Below are 21905 nucleotides of genomic sequence, written 5' to 3' on the forward strand. Positions count from 1 at the left end.
TACTTACATATTCATCAGAACAGTAGCATTTCAAGATTAGTATATTCAAATTTATTTAAATTTTGATTTAATTTGCATAATAATTAATTTATTTTTCACTCTACGGTCCTTCCCCTTTACAAATCTGGCTTACCCAGCATGGGCATGAATTTCTCCAGGTAGGAAATCAGTAACTGCATAAGGATAGGAGAAAACTGTTCAGACTATATTTGGTAAACCTTTCAAAAATTTTGCAATTTTTAAAATTTGTTGTTTTAATACAACTGAACAGTAAAAGCTGAGGCAAGTTAAAGTAAAGTTAAGTACTGTAATCTTATTGGAATGGTAATAATTTTGTGTCGAGTGAAAACCTCAGCTGAGCGATACTATTTCTCACACAACCGTATTGACTGAAATAAGCCTTACGCGTGTCAGGTTAATTATTTGTTTGTTTGTTTTTTTTTTTCTCTTCGCGCAGAACAAGAAAATTTCAGTGTGTGTTTTTGCTTGTGTATTTATGATTATTTCTTGTGTGATATTTAGAGATAGATATGTACATTTAGAGAATTTTCCCCATATTTAGAGATTAGGAGGGGGATCAATTGTTACACGCGTGTGCTAGAAATTTTTGCTTACTATATATTTTCGTGTATTAATGGTAAGAACGCGTAGCCAGACGAGGAAAATGGAGAACTGTGAAGAAAATTTCAATCAGCTAGGCGAGTTTGGTGTAGACCTAGAGAACTACACACAAGAGGTAGGAGATAATGACGACAGAGAAACAGTTAGACAGGACACACCTGTGGGGGAAGAGCAGGTATCAGATGTAAACGCTGGCAACGCTGCAGCTAGCGATGCCGAGAGGGAGCGCAACGAAGAACCAGTTCCGGGAACCTCGGCTCGGCTCGTGAGCAATATGACAGACCCCGCCCTCTCCTCGTTGTTTTCAATGTTGAGGGAAATGTCGGAGAACCAGACGCGATCGCTGCAGGAGATATCATGTAGGTTAGAAAGCCAGGAGAAGAAGCAGGAAAAATCCCTTCAGGAAATTTCCCGCAAACAAGAGATAGCATTACAGGAAATTTCAGGAAAAATAGGGGAACAGGAACAAAAACAGGAAGAAGCAAGTCAGAGATTACTAGAGCGAATAGAGACTGCAGGTCACGAAATCACTGTCAGCGTTCGGCAGGAACTTAACAACAGTGTTCTGGAGTTAAACGCTCGTTTAGACGCGACGGCAGAGTCTCTAAATGAGAGGTTAGCGGTGACGTGCGATGAGCTCAAGAATTCAATCCGGGAAACAGATGAGCGGGTTCGACAACTTGAGATTAGCTCAGGAAATAGGATTGAAGAGGTCACCGAGGCTCTAGGCGCAGATTTAGCCAAAGTAGACCGAGAAGTGGGTCACCTGCGTGGTGAGATTGAAAGAGTAGGGGACCACGTGACAGATGTAAATACTCAAGTGGAAGGTGTCCGCGAAAATGTAGGAGATTTAGTAGGGCGTATAGACAACGTTGAGGGAACTATAGGACAATTACAAAACAATCTGAGACAAGTAGAGATCAGTTGGAGAGAGCAATTGAATCGAGCACGACGAGAATTCGGGCAAGAACAGCAGCTCGAAGAAGTCCGAAGTGAATGTCGGGATGGCATTCAGGAAATTCAAGAAAATGTGAGTCACGTATGTTCCAAGCTGGAACGAGAGCTCGAATCGCTGAGGGAAACGGTTCGAGACCGTGCTAGCGAAGTAAACATGTCTGCATCCGTCTCGAATAACAGAGCGGAATCTCCGGTTCCAGGCCCGTCGAGACAGACCCCTGAGCATTCGAGACGAGACATTAATGCAGAGCAGTCGTCTCTTCAACTGCAAAATGGACCTCAAACGTGTCAATTGGCGTCCGCACTAGGTTTCTTACATCGCGACCTTACACTGCCCATTTTTTCTGGTAGTGAAAGTGAAATACAAGCTCACAACTTCCTTCAGGAGTTGGAGAGCTACTTCGAGCTTACTGGCGTGCCTGAAGACAGAAGGCTGGCCTTCTGTGGACGAGCATTCAAGGGAATATCCAGGCAGTGGTTCCAAGTAACCTCAATTAAGTGCCAGAGTTATGCAGAATTACTGAGTCACTTCCGGGCTACTTATTTAAATGAAGAGAAACTGGCGAACCTACGAGCATCGATTTTGACGTCGAGATTCGAGCCGAGGGGCAACAAGAAACCGACGGAATACTTATTAGAACTGTTACACAATAATAGTATTCTCGACCCACCACTGCCCCAATCAGTCTTATTGCGTGTGCTTCCGAGACAACTACCGTTCTCGATTTATCGATGTATCGTCTCGTCGAAGCCACGCACCATCGAAGAGCTACTGGGAATTGTTGGAGAGCTGCAAAGCACGTACCAACCCCAGAGTAGCAACAATTGTGGTAGGAGGGGGATAAACATGTTAGAAGTTCAGGAAGTAGCTAGTGAAAAGTCACCCCCCTCACAAAGGAACAATAGGCCGAGTAACCCCCCCAGGATACGCAGAAGGACGCACCAAAATAGGGGCCCTTATGAGCAGAGGGGTGGTAGAGGCAATCAGAACCACCAGAATAGGAGCCACAATAATGATGAGAATTGGCAACAGGGCGATCGTGGCTGGAGAGTTAGAGACAGCGCGGCACCACGAGGCATGAATAGAAATAGGCGTGGTCGTGGCAGAGGTAGGAACTCTGGACACGAGAGTGGAAACGAGTACACTCAGGAGATTAATGAAGTCAGTGTGCAAGAGCAGAGGGCAGGACCATCGAGACAGCCTCAGTCTCGAAATCGCTCACGTCCGAATAGCCCTACCAGCGTGCGAAACTGAGGACATCTCGTGCGTGAACAGGGAGGCGGAGATGCAAGATGCATACTGAATATTCTGGAAACGCCTGCGATTATTACACCTGGACACGTACGTAATAATGAAAACGAGAAATGCTCATCTCATGAAGTAGACTGCGAGACGCTAGTTAAAGAAATTGAAAATATAGAAAGTAAATGTAGTCAATGTGTGGAAATCATTGAGAAGCAACACTTTTCCAGTGCTGCGAAAGTTTTTCGTCAAGAGATCTGTTTGATTTTGAGAAATGGGAAGGAAATTAAATTAGATAAGGAAAATTTCGATGAGACGAATGCGATTTTTCGTAACTTATTGGATTCTAGTGCAGGAAAACTCCCGACCAATAATGTTATTACACTACCGGAAGTGGAAGTAGTACTTTTTGGAGAGAAAATCTTAGCACTTCTGGACAGCGGGGCTACAGTGAGCGCTTTATCAGAACAGCTGTGGGAACGCATTAGTAAGCGAGAACCTTCTCCAGCATTTATAAAATCCACAAACATTAGGGTCAAGTCTGCTTTTGGTAGGTCCATTGCGTCACTCATTGGACAAGCCATGTTGGAAATTGAAGTAGAAGGGAAAATGTATTACACCGCAGGAATCATTGTTAAAGGGCTTAATAGAGAACTGATTTTGGGATCTCAGTTTTTCGTAGAGAGTAGAGCCGTCCTGAATTATGATCAGGGCGTGTTCCAGCTTAACCATCCCTATTCAATAAAGGTTTCTTTTCGCAACATAGAGATCGAGGAAGACGATCTGATCATAAGAAAATTATCCTGGGAGTTCGACGACGATGTTAGAGAGTTGATTGGTGACAGTCCCAATGTCAGTAGTATGTGTGCGTCAAATAGAGGACCCCATACGAATGTTCAGCCACAGTTGTTAGATGCAGGAGGATGCCGTGGTAAGGAATTGGCAACACTGCGTACACGGTTGGATGATGGTAAATTCCCAACCACCGCTGAACTGGCGAATGTCGTGTACTCGCCACATGATTGGACTAAAGTTCGAACCCAGGCTACACCAGCAGAGATCAAGGAACATGTCGAAAAGTACACCGATTTAAGTAGGGATGAGAAACAACAATTGTATAACGTTCTCTATAAACACCGTGAGATTTTTGACGAGAAGCCCGGGTGTATAAAGAATTACCAACACACTATCGAGGTCACAGACGACCGACCTCTAAAAGCAAGAATGTATCCCTATGCGCTAAGATTTAAGAATCAGGTAACCAACACCATAAATCGATGGTTAGCGTGGGGAATTGTGAAGAAGTTTCCCACATCGTACACGAGCCCACTGGTGGTTGTTCCAAAGAAAGATGGACGCGCACGTGTATGTTTGGATGCGCGTAAATTGTCGGAGATCACTAGAAGCGAATTCGACCAGCCCATTCCAGCGTTAAGTACATTACAGGACCTGTGTGATAGACGCTTCTTCTCTGTAATAGATTCAGTGGAAAGTTTTCTCCAAATTCAAGTGGAAAAAGAAAGTCAAAAATATTTAGGTTTCATACATGAGGGCATAACATATGTTTTTGTAAAACTTCCTTTTGGTACAAAGCAAAGTCTAGCGTCTTGTGTAAGAGCAATTGACTCAATTTTAGGAGATGAATGCAGGAGTTTTAGCGGCCACTATGTTGATGACGTCGCGATTGCCAGTTTTTCTTTTGATGAGCACATGCATCATCTTGATGTAGTACTTGGGAAATTACACGCAGGTGGTCTGACACTTAGATTAAAGAAATGTCAGTTTGCGAGACAGCGCATTAACATTCTGGGCTATGAACTTTCGCCTGAGGGCATAGGGAAGTGTCAAGAGAAAGTAGAGAAAGTGATGACTTTCAGAAGACCCAGAAATGTGCGAGAGTTGAGAAGCTTTATAGGGTACTGTCAATTTTACAGAATATTCAGTACGCAGTTTTCAGAAATACTTTTCCCGCTATTCCAGCTACTGAAAAAGGGAGCAAAGTTTCAGTGGCTTCCTTGTCATGAAGATGCTTTCAACCGGATCAGGGAAGTATTTCAGGAGAAAGTTGTACTGAAAAAGCCTCTCCCTGACAAGCAACTGATCTTGGAATGCGATGCATCCGATGTCAGTTGTTCATCGCATCTCTATCAAGTAGACGATGATGGAAACATCCGTATTATTGGAATGACGTCACGGATATTCAATTCTGCGGAACGTCATTACTCGATCACAGAGAAGGAATGCGCAGCGGTGATAGATGGCGTCAATAAATTCAAACATTATTTGGTAGGCAACCGGTTCAAAATTCGCTCAGATCACCAATCACTTCGCTTCTTGTTACTGTGTAGACTGACGTCGCAGAGGCTAGTGAGATGGGTACTCGCACTCAGCGTACTTTCTTTCGAGTTCGAGTATGTCCCGTCGAAAGAAAACTTAAGTGACTATATGTCGAGATATCCGCCCAACACCGGAAAGAAATTCGACGAGAACAAGAAGTTAGTATTAAACGAGTCCCTAATGACCATACTAACAGCGTTACCAGGGAAACTCAGGGAACTGGTAGCAATATTACCCGAGATGCAATCGTCGGATCCAGTGTATGGGGAAATAAAGAAGAAAATTATGAATGACGACCATACAGGAAAGGTAGCAAGCAGTAATCACCAGTACCTTCTTTCAAATGGACGGTTATGCAAGCGTGACCGTGATGGTTTGCGCATTTGCATACCGGAAGTACTTGTGCAACCACTGCTCCAGTATTATCATGACGAGCGTGGACACGTCTCTGCTAGCAAATTAGTGCCAATGCTATCCGAGTACTTCGTTTGGCCTAGAATGAGAAATGTTATCAGGAAATTCACAGCGTCTTGTGGACTGTGTCAGAAAGCAAACCCCCCACACACATACCAACCGGGACCACTGAACCCCGTGGTAGTAAACAGACATAGCTACATGGTTTGTGTCGATTGGCTAGGGCAACTGCCTGTAGGGATAGGCAATGTAAGCTACATTTTGGTGTGTGTTGATGCATTCTCTAAATTGATAGGTTTGTTTCCATGCAGAAGAGCGACGACGAGTACCGCTCTCAAAAAGTTGAAGGAATTTCTCAAACTGTGCCCGTCAGTAGAGGTTGTTCTGACAGACAATGGGTCACAGTTCTCCAGTGCCAAATGGAGGAAAGAACTAAACGAGCTAGGAATAAAACCCATCTACAGTACACCGTATTATCCGCAAGGAAATATGGCGGAAGTAGGGGTACGTTCGACAGTGAGAATGTTGAGAAAATTGTGCCATGACAAGCAGAGAGAATGGCCAAAACATATAGAAAAAATTGAAAAGTGTCTGAATTCGGTGGTACATCTGTCGACAAACCTAAGCCCGTATGAGGTGCACTTTGGACAGTCTATGTCAAAGGAAGTGGCTAGACTCTTTGAGATCCCGGAAGTGGAAAAGCACAAGAGCATACAATATTACTCGGAGATAGCGGCCAAGAACTTGAACAAGAATGCACAAGAGAGGAAGAAAAGCTTCGATAAACGACACCACACTGTGCAATTCGAAGTTGGAGAATTAGTACTGGTCAGAAACTTTCCAAAATCTGACGCATTTAAGGGAATTACTAAGAAGATATTACTGTTATATTCTGGGCCCTACCGTATCCTGTCTAAAACAGAGAAAAATGTGTATACCTTGGGTGACCCTGACACCAAGGAACACATAATGAAGCGTAACGGCTTTCACCTCAAGCGGTTCATTGAACGCGAAAACAACCCTCAGCAGGGTGCTAACCTGCCTGCTTGAAGAAGAGAATAGGAAAAGAAGAAAACAGCGTTGAGGTAGAAAACCTGTTTTCGTCGCTGTACCTCACTGCAAGCAGCGGAGGTAACAATACATACCTGATTTTTTTTGTACAGTTAAATAGTATAGCTAGTTTCTAGGTTAGGAGTGTAATGTTTTTGTTTTCATTTATACATACATGTTTTCATTTCTGGATCCTCATTAGCTTCGAATATTTATTCTTATTGTCAATTAGCTTGCGTATCATGTTAGTGTTTGTTTATTTGTTTGATATTGTATTTTGACTATAATGTAACTATTTCCAACACAAATGTAGGAATATACAAGGATTATCGGAATAACTTTGTATAACCCTTCAGAGGGGGATAAATGTAACGTACATACATTAGCTTATGTAAATATATTAAAATCGTGATATGCATATAATTATTTTTGCCTAAAATTTACATATTCACATATACTCTCCGTATATTAATTTGCATTTAAGATAGAATAAGTAAAGGATTAGTTGTGGAAGTAATTGTGTATAGTTTATTTCATTTTTGTGTTTATTATTATTATTATTATTATTATTATTATTATTATTATTATTATTATTATTATTATTATTATTATGTGTGTTATATAAATGTAAGGGTAAGGATTAAATCAAGATAGAAGTTGAATTAAACACCTCAATTGAGAATAATATGTGCAGAAAGCAATGCTTTGGAAATCTTAGGAAGTACATCGCATGAACCCAGCACACAGAGAGAGAAAAAAAAACAAAGTTGGGAGATTCTTTGTCTCAAGGAAAAGAACACCCAAGAGTTAAGTGCAGCTGGTCCAGGGTTGCTACCTATAAATTTTTAGAAAGAAGAGAATATGTATGAATCTTCAGTGAGCATAAACCTGCGATAGATACATATGGGAAAATTACTATGGTCAGAGACGATGTGTACATGTAGACTCCAAGTCGCAAGCAGCCATTGTTTAAGTTTGCTTGCTGGAGTTCGTAAGTACATGCGAAACTTCGACTACAAAGAGGTGTGATAATTTTAGAAGTTGACCAGAAGTAACACCTTTTTAGCAGCTAGCATCATTTCCAACGGAAATTCGGCCAGCTAGAATCCAACCTCGAATTTCGCAGCTCCCCTCACCTCACCGGAGAAAAACCGAGGAACGGAGCATTCCATGTAGAATCCTTCACCCCTGTAGATATTTTTACTTCCACAAGTAATTTTTTTAATATTGTAAAGATTTTCTTGATATTTCGTTAGTGTAGAATATAGCTTAGGTTAGTCGCTGTATTGTGTTATTTTTATGTCGTATCAAAAAAGGCTTATTTCAGTACAGGACGGCAAGTCCGGCAGTACTTCATGGAAGGAATGCATGATAGATGTAAGAGCATAAACTTCCGGTATCTTGGCAGGCGACGTCCTGAGGGGAAAAACTGCACCAACAAGGGAGAAAATGTAAAATTTCTATGTTTTTAAGATATGACAGCATGTCACACTTACAAATAAGCTGTCTTATTGTATATAGGTATTAATTCTCGTGTGTGGTATGTTGACAAACATTTTAACTTAACAAAAACAATGAAAATATGACAACTTCACATAGCAACCCCTCACAGAGGTGAGTGGTCGCGGAGAAATCCCGCTAGGTGTCAGGACCGTCAGGTCTGAGGAGAGCAGCGTGTCCTCTCAGCCGAAAATTAAGCAATTTTTGTGAGAAAAACATAAAATACACGGTTAATAAGAACATGATTAGAGAAGTGATATGCATCATTTTAAAGCTAGACATTACAGCTATACTTTGGATACATCAGTTTGCTTGTATCTATTAACAATTTTAAATGATGTACATTAGAAACAATGAAAGTGTAAATTCAGGTCAGAGGGGACAATGACCTCTGTAGGCAACCCCTTTTCTTCCCCACTTCACCCCGTCATAAGACTCGCAAAAGCTATGAGGCGAGCCCAGTTTTTTGTGTGGAAGGTGGTTTTGACAAAACCAAAGAGGCAGGGGGAAGAAAGGCAATTCGTGTCTGGTGATCGGAAGAGAGGTATCACTCTTCGTGTGCTCGTATAGAGAAATTCGACTCTGGACGTACAGAGAAACTTGTGACTGTGATACTACCAGTGTTAGCCACGAACATCTAAGCTCATGATAGGAGTTGTGTACGTAAACATTTTGTAAAATTTTAAAGTATTAAGTATATATATATTCAATATTTATCCGTCAAATGTGTATATATAGTATTTCTTGTTCATAATCCTGCGCGACGAACTTCGCAACTGTGTGCTTTTAGTACAGTACAGTGGTGTACGAACATTTTTTTTTTTTGAGCAGGATATTATAATCTGCTAATCGAACCCGATGGTGTCATCTTCCCTTTTTCTATAAGGGTGATGAAGTTAGCTAGTCGAGAAATAGCCACCTAACAGGCTGGATCGCGTTAGGTTAGGCGAAACAACCTGTGCCAAGATCCACTGCAGACACAAGATCCAGAGATTGTTAATTATTCTCTGAATATGGGACTGGAGACAAACCAGGAGGAAAGCAGAGTATTGTCATGTTCAATGTGGAAGAAAACGTGACCTCCGCGGGACCTACGTTCTGCTAAAAGAGGGAAGAGAGCAGAGCCATCGGAAGCAGCAAGAAGAGGACCAGGAGGACATCCAGGAGAAGAGAACAATTGAAGATGCGCTAAATCGTGCACGAACATTTAATCTAAACAAATAAGGCCTTACTTTTGAAATTAAACATTTCGGCGAAAGTTCAAAATTTTTTTTTTTATTCTTATCACAGTGTGTAGTGTTGATGCGTGTGTTGTCACACCTCATTAAAAGTTTATCATATGAATCCCGTGTGCACTTCATTCTCCATAGGAAGTCTGACCAGGTATGTGCTCAGTGTAATATTCTCATGTCTTTCTTTCAGCTGCTCCGGAGTTGTTCATGTCCGGTAAAATACGGTCTCTCACAACCAAGTGTTGTTGTGTGAGTGAGAAGTAGTATTGTCTCTAACCACCTGGGGAAACACGTAGACCTAGAACTTAGAGTCTCCCTTTTGATTTGAAATGCTATCCTAAATCACTCTCATTTTGTTCATTAAATTACTTTATCTTTATATATTACATATTTTGCTCTACCGACATTTTAAACTTAAAAGCTCTACCGACTTAGCTAGTTACTTACATATTCATCAGAACAGTAGCATTTCAAGATTAGTATATTCAAATTTATTTAAATTTTGATTTAATTTGCATAATAATTAATTTATTTTTCACTCTACGGTCCTTCCCCTTTACAACTCTTTTAGTTGCATAAAAGCAAATATCAAAAAAATATAACAGACCTTTATTATAGCCAGGGGCGGATCCAGGACCGACTTCTGGGGGGGGGGCGGTGGGTTGTAATACTGCTACTTAGAGCTACTTTTAAGAGCTCCATACTCCGGGATGGGTTTTATTTATATATAAGTTAAGAAAATTTCCTCTTCTGGGGGGGACAATCGCCCCTGGATCCGCCCCTGATTATAGCACATCTAATACATTTATTGAAATTAAATTGTTAACATTGAACAAATATTTAATAAGTTTAAGGAATTGTAGAAAACAATGAAGAACTTTCTCCAATGAATTGATGATATGCCTGAAGTTCTTTGAGTGGAAATTGTTTCTTTCTATGGATTTGTATGAGACGAGGTATCGTCTCAAAAACAGGATGGCACATGCTTTGTAGAATTGAAGATGAGACACACGACTACTAGTGAAGTGCAATCGTCTGTGTCAGGCCCGTAACCACTCACAGAGGTTTGGGGGGGGGCATGGATATGTTAGGGGGGAGGCAAGTCATTAAAAATTATCTTGCACATATCTAAATTGTGTTTTTTGTGTTGAGGTCTGGAGGGGCCACGAAAAGTTTTGGGGGAGCCATTTTCCCCTAGCCCCCTCTAGTTGCGGGCCTGGTATGTGTACAATCTCTCACAAAAAAATATAGTCTATTTTTAAAAGGATTTCGGAAGATGTTGGCCTTCAGGTACATTATATAAGTTCCATGTATAATAATACAGGTTTAAGTATTATTATTATTATTATTATTATTATTATTATTATTATTATTATTATTATTATTATTATTATTATTATTATTATTTAAAATATTATTTGTAAGAACTTGAACAAACCCTTGAGAAAATTTTGTGTACGTCAATGGTATACAGTATAATATGTAAATAGATTTGAAATTTCGTTTACACAGAATATTGACGAATGTCTTCGGCTAAGTTTAATTTCGGCTCTAATTCCTGTTTTGCAACCGAAACTGGCAGAGCTCTCTCTCTCTCTCTCTCTCTCTCTCTCTCTCTCTCTCTCTCTATATATATATATATATATATATATATATATATATATATATATATATATATTCTCTCTCTGTTTTCAATATTGATCGTTATAGAGTGAAAAAACAGTAAGATATAGGAGAAACGTTTTTAAATCCTGGGCAGTGGCGGTTTTAGAAGGTGAAAAGTAAAGGGGGCAACCAGAGCCCAGACTATGATGCGTATATCATGAGTTTATATAAACTTTCAAAAATATATAAATAATAGTTTAAATTATTTTTCACAAAAAAAAACTAAGGGGGCTAGGCCCCTTGGCCCCAGGCTAAATTCTCCACTGATCCTGGACTCAGAGTACCATGAATAAGTTCCATGCCAGGTTTTAGCCCTGTATTGATATGGAGAGTGATAAATCTATAGTTTTAAATTTTCAATATTGAGACCCGTTAGATTTAAAGGTTCCCATGGTTGCACATATTAAATGGAATACCCAAAATCCATGTAACTTTCTATTATAACTATGAAACCCATTATGGTCATCTTTCGCAAAGTCACTAGCAGCAAATTTGCAGATGCTTCCATTCCATGAGAGTCTTCCACTAGTCTCAATGTTCAGTTCTTATAATTATCACGGTCTTTAACCCTTATACGATGATCCTTTTTTTTTTTTTTTTCGTAACTTCCTTAGTTTCTTTTAAATATCTGTAACTTCCAGTGTAATTCCAACAAGGAAATAGGCTATAATACACTGTTTTATTTGTAATTGACCAGACTTTGAAGCAACGTTATCTGTTTATCAATATCTGAAATTGGATCCCAGGGCCGTAACTTGTGGTGGGCAGGAGGCAACTGCCCCTCCAAGGGAGCTCCCCTCCATTTGAAGAGGTCCACTTTAAGACGAAATTGTTCTTACTCCATATATGATACGAACATGAAATTATAAATGAAGCATCAAATAGGTTCACTTCTGTATATTACATAAACAAAACAGCACACAAAAGGTAAATAAAACAAAAATGAATCGTGGATCCATTCAGTAAAAAATATCTACTATTAGGGGCCCTATAAATAATATTTATTCGTATGGCATTAAGATTTGTCCCCTTAATTAATTTGGTACGTATGGAACGGGTCCAGGGGGCATGCGGGACGGCCCACAAAGAGTAAGAGAAAGATGGAAAGAAGGATCCTATTTTCGAATTTTGCGAGAGGACCCAAAACAACTTCGGATATAGTATACATGAAGCTGCATCAGTTCCCGTAGAAGCAGGACGCTCATACTTTTAGGGATTATTCATGGAATATGTACGAACTTACAAAGGAGGTAACAAAGCGACTTTTATTTACTTGTCGACTGATACGAAAATAAAAAAGAACGTACCTATACTTTATGTCTGTATGTGTAGTGCCCTTGTACTTTATCTATGACTATGTGTGTGTGTTGGGGGGGGGGGATTTAACGCATATCGCATGTCTTGTGCACATGGATACTTCTTACTATTGCACTAAATAGAAAATTTATGGTATTTCATGTAGAAGTGGTAATAGAACAGAAGAAACGCAGATCATGGGATTCTCATGTATACTATTACCACAACTTCTTCTAGCGGCCCAAATATTAAAACTTTCCCCCCAGAAAAAAAAATTAAGTTACGGCGCTGTTGGAGCCTGAATCGGATCAGGGACTACAAGCGCCAGAGATGAGCGCGCACTCTATCACTGACACACCGCGGCCCTATCTGAAATTTTACAATCTTATTACAGTTTAACGTTTAAAAAAATCCAATCATCTTATTGGGCTGGACTAAATACTATAGGTAAGTATAAATAACCATTCATGCTCTTATTTTATAGTTTTGCTACACCCTCTCCTCAAATAAACTTTTCTGGAAGAAGAAAGCCTACACGGTGCAGTATTAAAACTGTTTAGGCTGAATCATAGATAATCCACAAATTTTGTCATTTTTGTGTATATAATGTGTATGTTTGTGCATGTAAGATGTACAGAAAATATAATATATGTGCATGATTTCAGCATTTTTCGTGTACCGTGGCCTCCAAACGTGTTAATAAATACGTTTCAGACGAAGCATATCACCTACTACATACCTAGAAATCAATGTCTTCTTAAAACTTATAGCGATTGCTAAAAGATGGCAGTTACGCGCTCACTTTTTTTCCCTACTAAACACGAAGCACGTAGTTCCAAATCTTGCCGCTGCCGGATATCGCTGCGCGTGTGTAGTACATCCGGTAGAAAAACGGGCGGGTTCGCTGGCCGGCTTGGCGAAGAAGCTGTGGAGCGGCGTCGTGTGGGTGTTGGCAAGTGGACCGAAGTGAGCGATTTTTGCCGTAAGAAAAGAAGGCGTGAGCGTGTGAATGTAAAATTTTTTTTGAACGTAAGCAATATTACTTGTGTTCTTGCGAATCAATCTTCGAAAACCTAGAGATAACACCAATTCATTTTAAGATAAAGCCAAAAAAATAAGAAAAAAAAATTGTGTGTTCACAGGTGCCGAATAAAATAAAATATAAAATAAAATATCATCTTGTATCAAATTGTTGAGAATGAATGTGTGCATGGATTTTCGTGTGGTGAATGTTTTCGTTTGCAATACGGTGTTCAGTTGTTTGTAACGTTTTCTGCTGTCGGCATAAGCGGGAGCTCTGAGAAAGAAATAAAAAAAGAAAATATTCTTTTTAAAACCACACTTTCTCCCACTGTTTGTTGATTTCGTATGTGAAACAAGCGTTCTGCTAGTCTGTACGATAATGAACAAGTAAAAAAAATAAGTGCATCTGTATGATATAAGACTTACAATAAGTGTTTATTGAATGAATTTTGTTTTTGGTTGAGTGTTATTTTAATTTTCTTCGTCTGAAAAATCGTATACGATTTACACAACAACGGAAAATTGAAAAATTAAATAGTTGAAAGATTACACACAGACGCTGACTGAATTCTTTTATAAAAGGCTGACTTCAGAAGTTTCAGGGTCATCTTCTTAAGACCTTGTCGTTACGGCATTGCAGGTGAGTCATTTACGATTTCATCTTTTGATCTTTTTTCTAAAGTATTATTAAGACAAGCATTTCTCGAATTTAATACTTTCCTTTTTATATATATGTGTCTTGTGTATCAAATATTAAACATTTTGTAATATGTTTCATAGAGGAATTACGCCAATGAAAGTTTTCCTCTCTTGTTTGGCCATATAGTAAGAGTTTATTAAATAGCTCGAATTGTTTCTTACGTAACCAGTGACAACAAGAGCTGGCTCCAATGAAATCTAGTTAGACAGGTGTTTATTCGCGGTTTATTGACTCTCTTCTTTATATACGTAAGGTACGTGGAATGATGAAATAGGAACTATTTAGCTTGACGTCATGGCAACGTTTTTCTAATTGATAAAAAAAAATGCATTGAAAATGCATAATAATAATAATAATAATAATAATAATAATAATAATAATAATAATAATAATAATAATAATAATAAATAATTTCTAAAAAGAGTGATTCTTCACAGTGATACTTTTCTCATAAAATGTAGGCTATTATTGATCAAAAGACCTTGAATTCCTGTTTTCTTAATTCAAACAGTTCACTTACAAGTAATAGCATGTTTCACCAGTGGCGTTGTGAGATACGTTTAGACAGAGGCGCCGATCCTAGGGGGTGGAGGGGCCAGGGGACCCCCAAACTCATGTGGGCCCCCTCATTGCATTTGTGAATATTAGGGATGCGCACGAGACAAGATTTGTGGCTGTCTCGACTCCAAAATGTGCTGTAAAAGAGATGTCTCGACTCGAAAAATGTATATTTCTCTATTGGAAGAGCCGTGCCTCGACACGAATTTTGTGAGGAAAATCCTGTCTCAACTCGTCTCGTGTGCATCCCTAGTGAATGTCCAATATTTGACATAATTTGAATGTAATTTGTCTTAAAATCCTCATATATATGTATATGCCGTCTGCATCTGAATGGGTCTCTCCAAATTTACAGAGAAATCGGCACCCTTGCGTTTAGAGGGGGACAGAAGACCCCCCAAACAGGTGAAACCTCAATAAGCAACAAGAAAAATGAATCAGGGACACACCCACGAAAAGTCTACCGGGTCCGTACTCCCCCAAAATTTCCTAAGAACATACATTTGTACACTACCTTAATGAAACTCTACTTGTTTAACAGGGAAATGATTAATTTAGCATAAACATTTGATTTTACACTTCATGTGTACTCTTTCTCTTATAAAAACAATCTAATTCTATAATTTTTTTCCCCTGAAAATGTAGGTGGAAGTATTTTACAATTACTTATCGTCTTTTCGGGTGCAGAATAATATCCGTTTAGTGCCACATAGACGTTGGGGCTTGTATTATAGGACCCCCCCAACCAAGGGCGCCGATTTCTCTGTAAATTTGGGGGGAGGGTATTCAGATGCAGAAGACATATATGAGGATTTTAAGACAAATTGCACTCAAATTATGACAAATATTGTATATTCTTAAATACAATAAGGGGGCCCACATCAGCTTTCGGGGGGGGGGGGGGCTCGGCCCCCGAGGATCGGCACCCTTGCTCCCAATAAAACTTTCTTGGTGCGTACCTGATGTGAAATCTATAACGTTTTGAAATAATACTGAAAATGTGTGAAAATTATTTCCAAATTTAATGTCGTGATTGGAAATTTGTTTTCGATTTTTTAAAACTTTTTTAAAAATATATTTATGGATTTTCTTTCAAATTAAGAATCGTAAGGTAGGAATGTCTAGATCTTCAAATGTTATTCCCTAAATGTATTATATTAGTAGCATTTAAAAGGAAAATAATATCCAAATATCGACGTACCAATCGATACATCTTTTCAAGCTGAATAAAATGGTAGTAATGAGTATAAATCCTCATGTGCAGTTTTCGAGAAAATCGAATTTTTGTTTGTAAATCGAAAAATTGATGCTATCTGACAAATATGTCACCTATTAAGCAGTGGCGGTTCTAGCCTGGGGCCGGGGGCCTAGAACCCTACTTTCTAATTGTCAAAAATAATGTAAGCTATTATCAGTGGCATATTTAAAGGGGGTTTCCGGGCTTAAGGCCCCAAAATTTTATTTACTATTTTAAAGTAAATGAAATATCTTGCAGAATTTTCACATTTCCAGGAATAAAGTTAGCAAAGCGCCCTCCCTCCCGAAACAAAATCGTAAATACCCCACTGGCTATTATATATTTTTGAAAGTGCATAGTAAGCTCATGATATACTTATCATAGTCTGGGGTCTGCCTGTCCCCCTCCCTCGTTTTTAGCGTCTAAAATCTACTGCTATTAAGATGAAACAAATAAAATGAAATATACCTTCATCATTATGACACAAGCAAGTCGGTTAATAAGATACTAGTCCGAAATTATGGCTAACTGCGTTAATCTTCAATTTTTGTTTAAACTTTAATATTGTTCATTATTAGATAAGACATGCATTAATCAGTAGAAGATGTCGAGCTGATCGAATGACATGCTTCAGGACGAAATTCTCATACGTAGTTTTTGAAAAAAAAAATCAAAACATTTTTAAGACATTGAAAATTACGTCACTCGCTGCCAGTCTGATAAATTGATTTATTCGGCTGGAATGTATTATTTATTTACTGTAGGCCTATAATGAAAAATATACCTCGTTAAGAAGCATATTGTATGGGTTATTGATTGATTTTTCTAACAGTGACACTATATAGGCCTACTCCTACAGCAGGGGCGGATCCAGGACCGACTTCTGGGGGGGGGCGGTGAGTTGTCATACTGCTACTTTTAAGGGCTCCAAACTTTGGAATGGGTTTTATTTATATATATAAAATAAGAAAGTTTCATCTTCTGGGGGGCGATCGCCCCCCTGGATCCGCCCCTGTCCTACAGTAGGTACAGAATCATAACAATGTCACTTACTACAGGAGCGGTACTTGTAAACATAAACATGAAAGAACTTCACTAATTTTATCGCCTGGATTAGAGGGGGCATACTTATTAGCTCAACAATATTTTCTTAGCTCTCTCCTTCGATGCAATCGGTCCCGGGTTCGATTTCCGGTGGGGACACTCGGTCAAAAAAAGTGTAACAGCTTTTTCAGGCCAGTCATTTTGAGTGAGTTTTTTTTCTGGGCTTCCCTCATTTAAACTAGGCAAATGTCGGGATGGTATTTAACATAAAATTCCATGCCGCTTCCTTAATTCCCCAATCCTTTTTTCGGAGTATGTTTACTACAAGGAGTCCAGAAGCACGTAAAAAACAAATTTTACAGGAGAAATGAATGATGCAAGTACTTAGACGTAACATAACGTAACCAAATCTAACCTAACCTAACATAAACTAACCTAAGCCAACCTGAACTAACGTAAACTAACCTAATATTATTTAGTAGAAATAAGCGAAATAATAGCATTTTTTTTTTTGGAAAATTATGCGGGACCCCTACATTAATATAACATAAACTAAACTAGCCTAACCTAACCTAACCTAACCTAGCCTACCCTAAACTAACCGAATGTGAACAGAAATTACCAAAATTTTTTAGAGAAAAGAGCTGGACCCCTTCTGCTAAACATAGGCCCTTTCTTTCTTCCCTTTCATTGGATAGTATGCTCGCCGAGGGACGTCACCCCTCAAATACGTGACGAGCTAAATGGCCTTAGCTGCCGACAGCCCAGAAATCTAATTCCCAATCCTAATCTTAAAATTTTGTTAATGTAAAGTACATTATTATTATTATTATTATTATTATTATTATTATTATTATTATTATTATTATTATTATTATTATTATTATTATTATTATTATAACCCAAAATACTTTGTCTTCACAAATCCTGCCGAAGAGTTTGAAGCTTAACATACATAAAACAATAATTATGCTTATTGTATTAGATGACTGCAAAACATGATCGCTTGCTTACTTTAAGAGAATAACGCAGACTGGGAAGTATATTCGGGCAATAGAGGGACGGGAATGGGGAATGCCGGAAACACCATAATGAGAAACCGCATAATTTATATAGCTTTCCTAACATTGTTAGGGTCATCAATTCTAGGAAGCTCAGGTGGGCCAGGTCATGTACCCAGAATAGGAGAAAATAGAAATCCTTTCAAAATTTTAACTGGAAGCTATAACCGGGAAAAGAACATTAGGCGCAGATGGAAGGACAATATTAAGATGGATCTCGCAGGAACAGGAATACGAAGTAGAAACTAGGTCCAGTTTTTATTTCTTCTTTGCAAAATAATTTTATATAAACATAGTAATTTTAAAGAAACAAAATTATATATATATATATATATATATATATATATATATATATATATATATATATATATATATATATATATATATAGGGTGTCCCACCAAGAAAAGGTCATATTTTAAGGATTTATCGTATGGGTCATGACAAGCAAAAAAAGTCTATATAAACGATCAGCCCGTTCCGCTTCGTTTTCGAGATATCAGTCAAAGGATTACTCTGTTTGAACACATTGCTTTGAAGATTCATATCTTCGGAACTAATGAAAATAACGGAGTCATCCAAAAACAGGTAGGTAGCACACGTAATAGGCATTAGATATGTATCACATTCATACACTCAGAGACCCCAGTATTCCAGAGATCAATAATGTCCACATTTTAATCCTCAAATCTGGGTATCGAACTCTAATATCTTAGAATGTAGTGAGAAAAACGATCAACTTCGCCTCCCAATGTACGCTATAATTACTTATCATGTAAATAGCCAAAATATTGTGTTGTAATAGAAATAGTATCGTAGGAGATACAGCATAAAAATGAATGAAATACCAAACTTCGAACCATTGTGTTATTTGAAACTGTACTATCAAAGGAATAGGAGGGACATAAAGTAAAAAAAAAAAAAAAAAATGAATATCAAGTTCATTATCGCAATATTATTCAATGTGCAATGTTACGAAACTATCATGCATCAATAACAACACATGTTTTCATAGGTACGTAGTTTCTCTTGGTTGCCACAAGATGGCCGGTGCTGAGAACAACTCAAATTACATGCTAGGACACAATAACGATTGAAAAGAAGAACAACTAACATCTTTCGGTTCTTATTTGTAGAAGTCATGAGTGTTTACTATGTTAGGGATCACAATAATTTTTCAAAAAGCCTTCCTCAACTCCAATACATTGAACATCATGTGACACTTGTTTTTCAGTTTTTCCGTCTGGTTGCCCGTTTCAGATTTATAGCGGTGGCCATATTGTTTTCAATGCAACTTTTGATGACATTTTGACCCGCCGCCATTTTTGCATAGGGTGATCGTAGAGAATCGGAACTTGTTGTAGCTTCTTTCTTTTTACAAGAGCTTTCAAGCGATATACCACTTGGCCCCTCTTTCCATTTGACAATTTTGAGTTGGACATCGTCTGGGACCCTGCGGGGGACCCTGAGGCGAAACTTTTTACTTCGATCTTTTGTCCTTTGAACATCATGTGACACTTGTTTTTCAGTTTTTCCGTCTGGTTGCCCGTTTCAGATTTATAGGGGTGGCCATATTGTTTTCAATGCAACTTTTGATGACATTTTGACCCGCCGCCATTTTGCATAGGGTGATCGTAGAGAATCGAGACTTGTTGTAGCTTCTTCCTTTTTACAAGAGCTTTCAAGCGATATACCACTTGGCCCCTCTTTCCATTTGACAATTTTGAGTTGGACACCGTCTGGGACCCTGAGGCGAAACTTTTTACTTCGCTCTGTTATCCTTTGCAACTAATGGGATACGTGTTTTTCAGTTTGTACATATCTCGGACCGTTTTCGATTTAAAGGCCTGGTACGGACTAACGGAATCACCAGATATATATATATATATATCAGAAAATAAAAGAAGAATTTAAAAAATTGAAAAAAAATGAATTTCTGAGTTTTACGTCCCATTGTTATGCCGGTTAGGCGAAAGGAGACGGTGATGATGAAAAATGAATGAGATGGTGAAATGAAGAAAGTGGGAGGAAACGGGAGAACCCCGAGGAAACCCACGCACACTGTGTTTGGCCATCACGAAGTTCACTTGGCGGGAGCAGGATTTGAACCCACGACCCCATGCACCAGAAGTGAACGCTCTACCACTGAGCCACCGCGCCCCAATGAAAGAAAATGAGATAGGAATAACAATAAAATGTAGTAGCTAAATATCAGACAACTTATGCACAAAATAAAAATGAACAATAAATATCCCTAAAACTTTAAATTTAGATGACTCTGAAGTCTCTAAGTAAATTGCACGCGGACTTTCTATTTGTCTCATATTCGACTCTCGGTGGGAATTCTAGATAAACTGTGTGTCTATTGATATACGGTAAATTTTAAGAAAGGGGCGGAAGAAACAAACAAAAACACAAGATATAGACCTACCAAATTAAGGCTTGAAACTTTAGGGTATAAAGTAATTCCTTTAATTTCGAATAAAGTGACAGAGTAGATACAATATAAATCTAATTTTTAGAAAATAACGTATGAAATTGTCTCTAATTGAAATACATAGACGCATTAACCAACCAAGTGACACACTGATTATGCATAGAGCAATACACTCTTAAGAAAAACAAAGAAACACATTTTCGATTGTAACGTGTATCGTAGTACATTTTTTTTATGTATTCTTTTCATTGTTCTCGGTACGTAAAGTTTCGATTCCAAATAGAATTGTGAGTTACTAAACTCAAAAATAAGTGTTGTGTGTGTATATGACCGCTGTCAATTATAAAAGAGAAGCATGACATTGGACTAAAATTCTCAGCCTACGCATGTCTCCCACGAATCTCTAATTAGAAATATAAATCATTGTTAAAATACGAGATAAAGGTCATTGTTAGACATCCAATAAGCCAGTGGTGATGGCTCGGTTTACACCATGATGTACATATTTCTTTATCAATTGCTGTGTTGCATTTTTACGTTCTACGACTCTGCCCTTTAGGATAAGTGAAACGGTAAGAAATGACGATTATTAATAATAATAATAATAGTAATGGTGAAAGATCCCATTTATATGTTATGCCCACTGGGATTCGAACCTACGAAAGGCAAGTCCTACCATCGCCAAAGGCGTCCACTTTGGACTAACCTTACTCAAACTCACGCTCACATCTTTCCGACCTCACGCTCACAACATCCTTCCGACCTCACACTCACTCGAACTCTCGCTTGCAACATATTTTCGACATCATGTTCACTCGAACTCACGCTCACATCATTTCGACCTCACGCTCATAACATCTTTTCGACATCATGCTCACATCATTTCGGCATTACGCTCACAACATATTTTCGACACCATGCTCATTCGAACTCACGCTCACATCATTTCGACCTCACGCTCACACATATTTTTGACACCATACTCACTCGAACTCATGCTCACATCATTTCGACATCACGCTCACGCCATCTCGACATCACGTTCACATCATGATTTAAAACTCGCGCTCACCCAACCTCATGCTGACTTCGTGAGCGTGAGTTCCGAACTCATGAGCGCCGACCTCATGAGTTCGGGCACCTTTGACCATCGCCAACCTGCTTTATGATCAGTTCAAGCATGAGTTTTGAGTTCACGAATAATTATTTGGCGTATAATATGAATACAGTTTATCTCTGCTGCATGGGATCTCTAGTTCGATCCCCGATCCAGCAAGTTTGTGGTGCACAGCATCGTGTCCCTGGGTTTCCTCTGGGTCCTTCCGTTTCCTCCCACACTTTCATTCCACTGATTCTTCCATCATCGTTCAATTGTATTACTCATCCGTTCCTATGATCTAAAGGGAATCGTCGGATTCTCTGAAAATCTCAGGTTCGTGTTCTGATTTCCTGTAAATAGTGTAATGTTCATGTTTATAATGTCTGATGACTCTTATACATGTCCTACCCTGTTTATTAGAATATTAGGATAA

The 21905-nt window shown here is 38.7% G+C and overlaps 2 protein-coding genes across 3 annotated transcripts in view; one reads left to right on the top strand and one right to left on the bottom strand.

Annotated features, from left to right (window-relative positions):
- The window catches only part of LOC145672941 (very long chain fatty acid elongase 4-like), a 511227-nt gene that overhangs the window by 79549 nt on the left and 409773 nt on the right, over positions 1 to 21905 (bottom strand). The gene's annotated exons all lie outside the window — the stretch shown is intronic.
- The window catches only part of LOC145672942 (very long chain fatty acid elongase AAEL008004), a 576849-nt gene continuing 568170 nt past the window's right edge, over positions 13227 to 21905 (top strand). For both annotated transcript variants that reach the window (XM_081742175.1, XM_081742176.1), the window contains exon 1: positions 13227 to 13978. The gene's annotated coding sequence lies outside the window, so the exon portion shown is untranslated. The remainder of the gene's footprint in view (positions 13979 to 21905) is intronic.

This window comes from Thermobia domestica, chromosome 16 (assembly GCF_964235325.1).
Source record: "Thermobia domestica chromosome 16, izTheDome1.hap1.1, whole genome shotgun sequence".
Taxonomy (NCBI): domain Eukaryota; kingdom Metazoa; phylum Arthropoda; class Insecta; order Zygentoma; family Lepismatidae; genus Thermobia; species Thermobia domestica.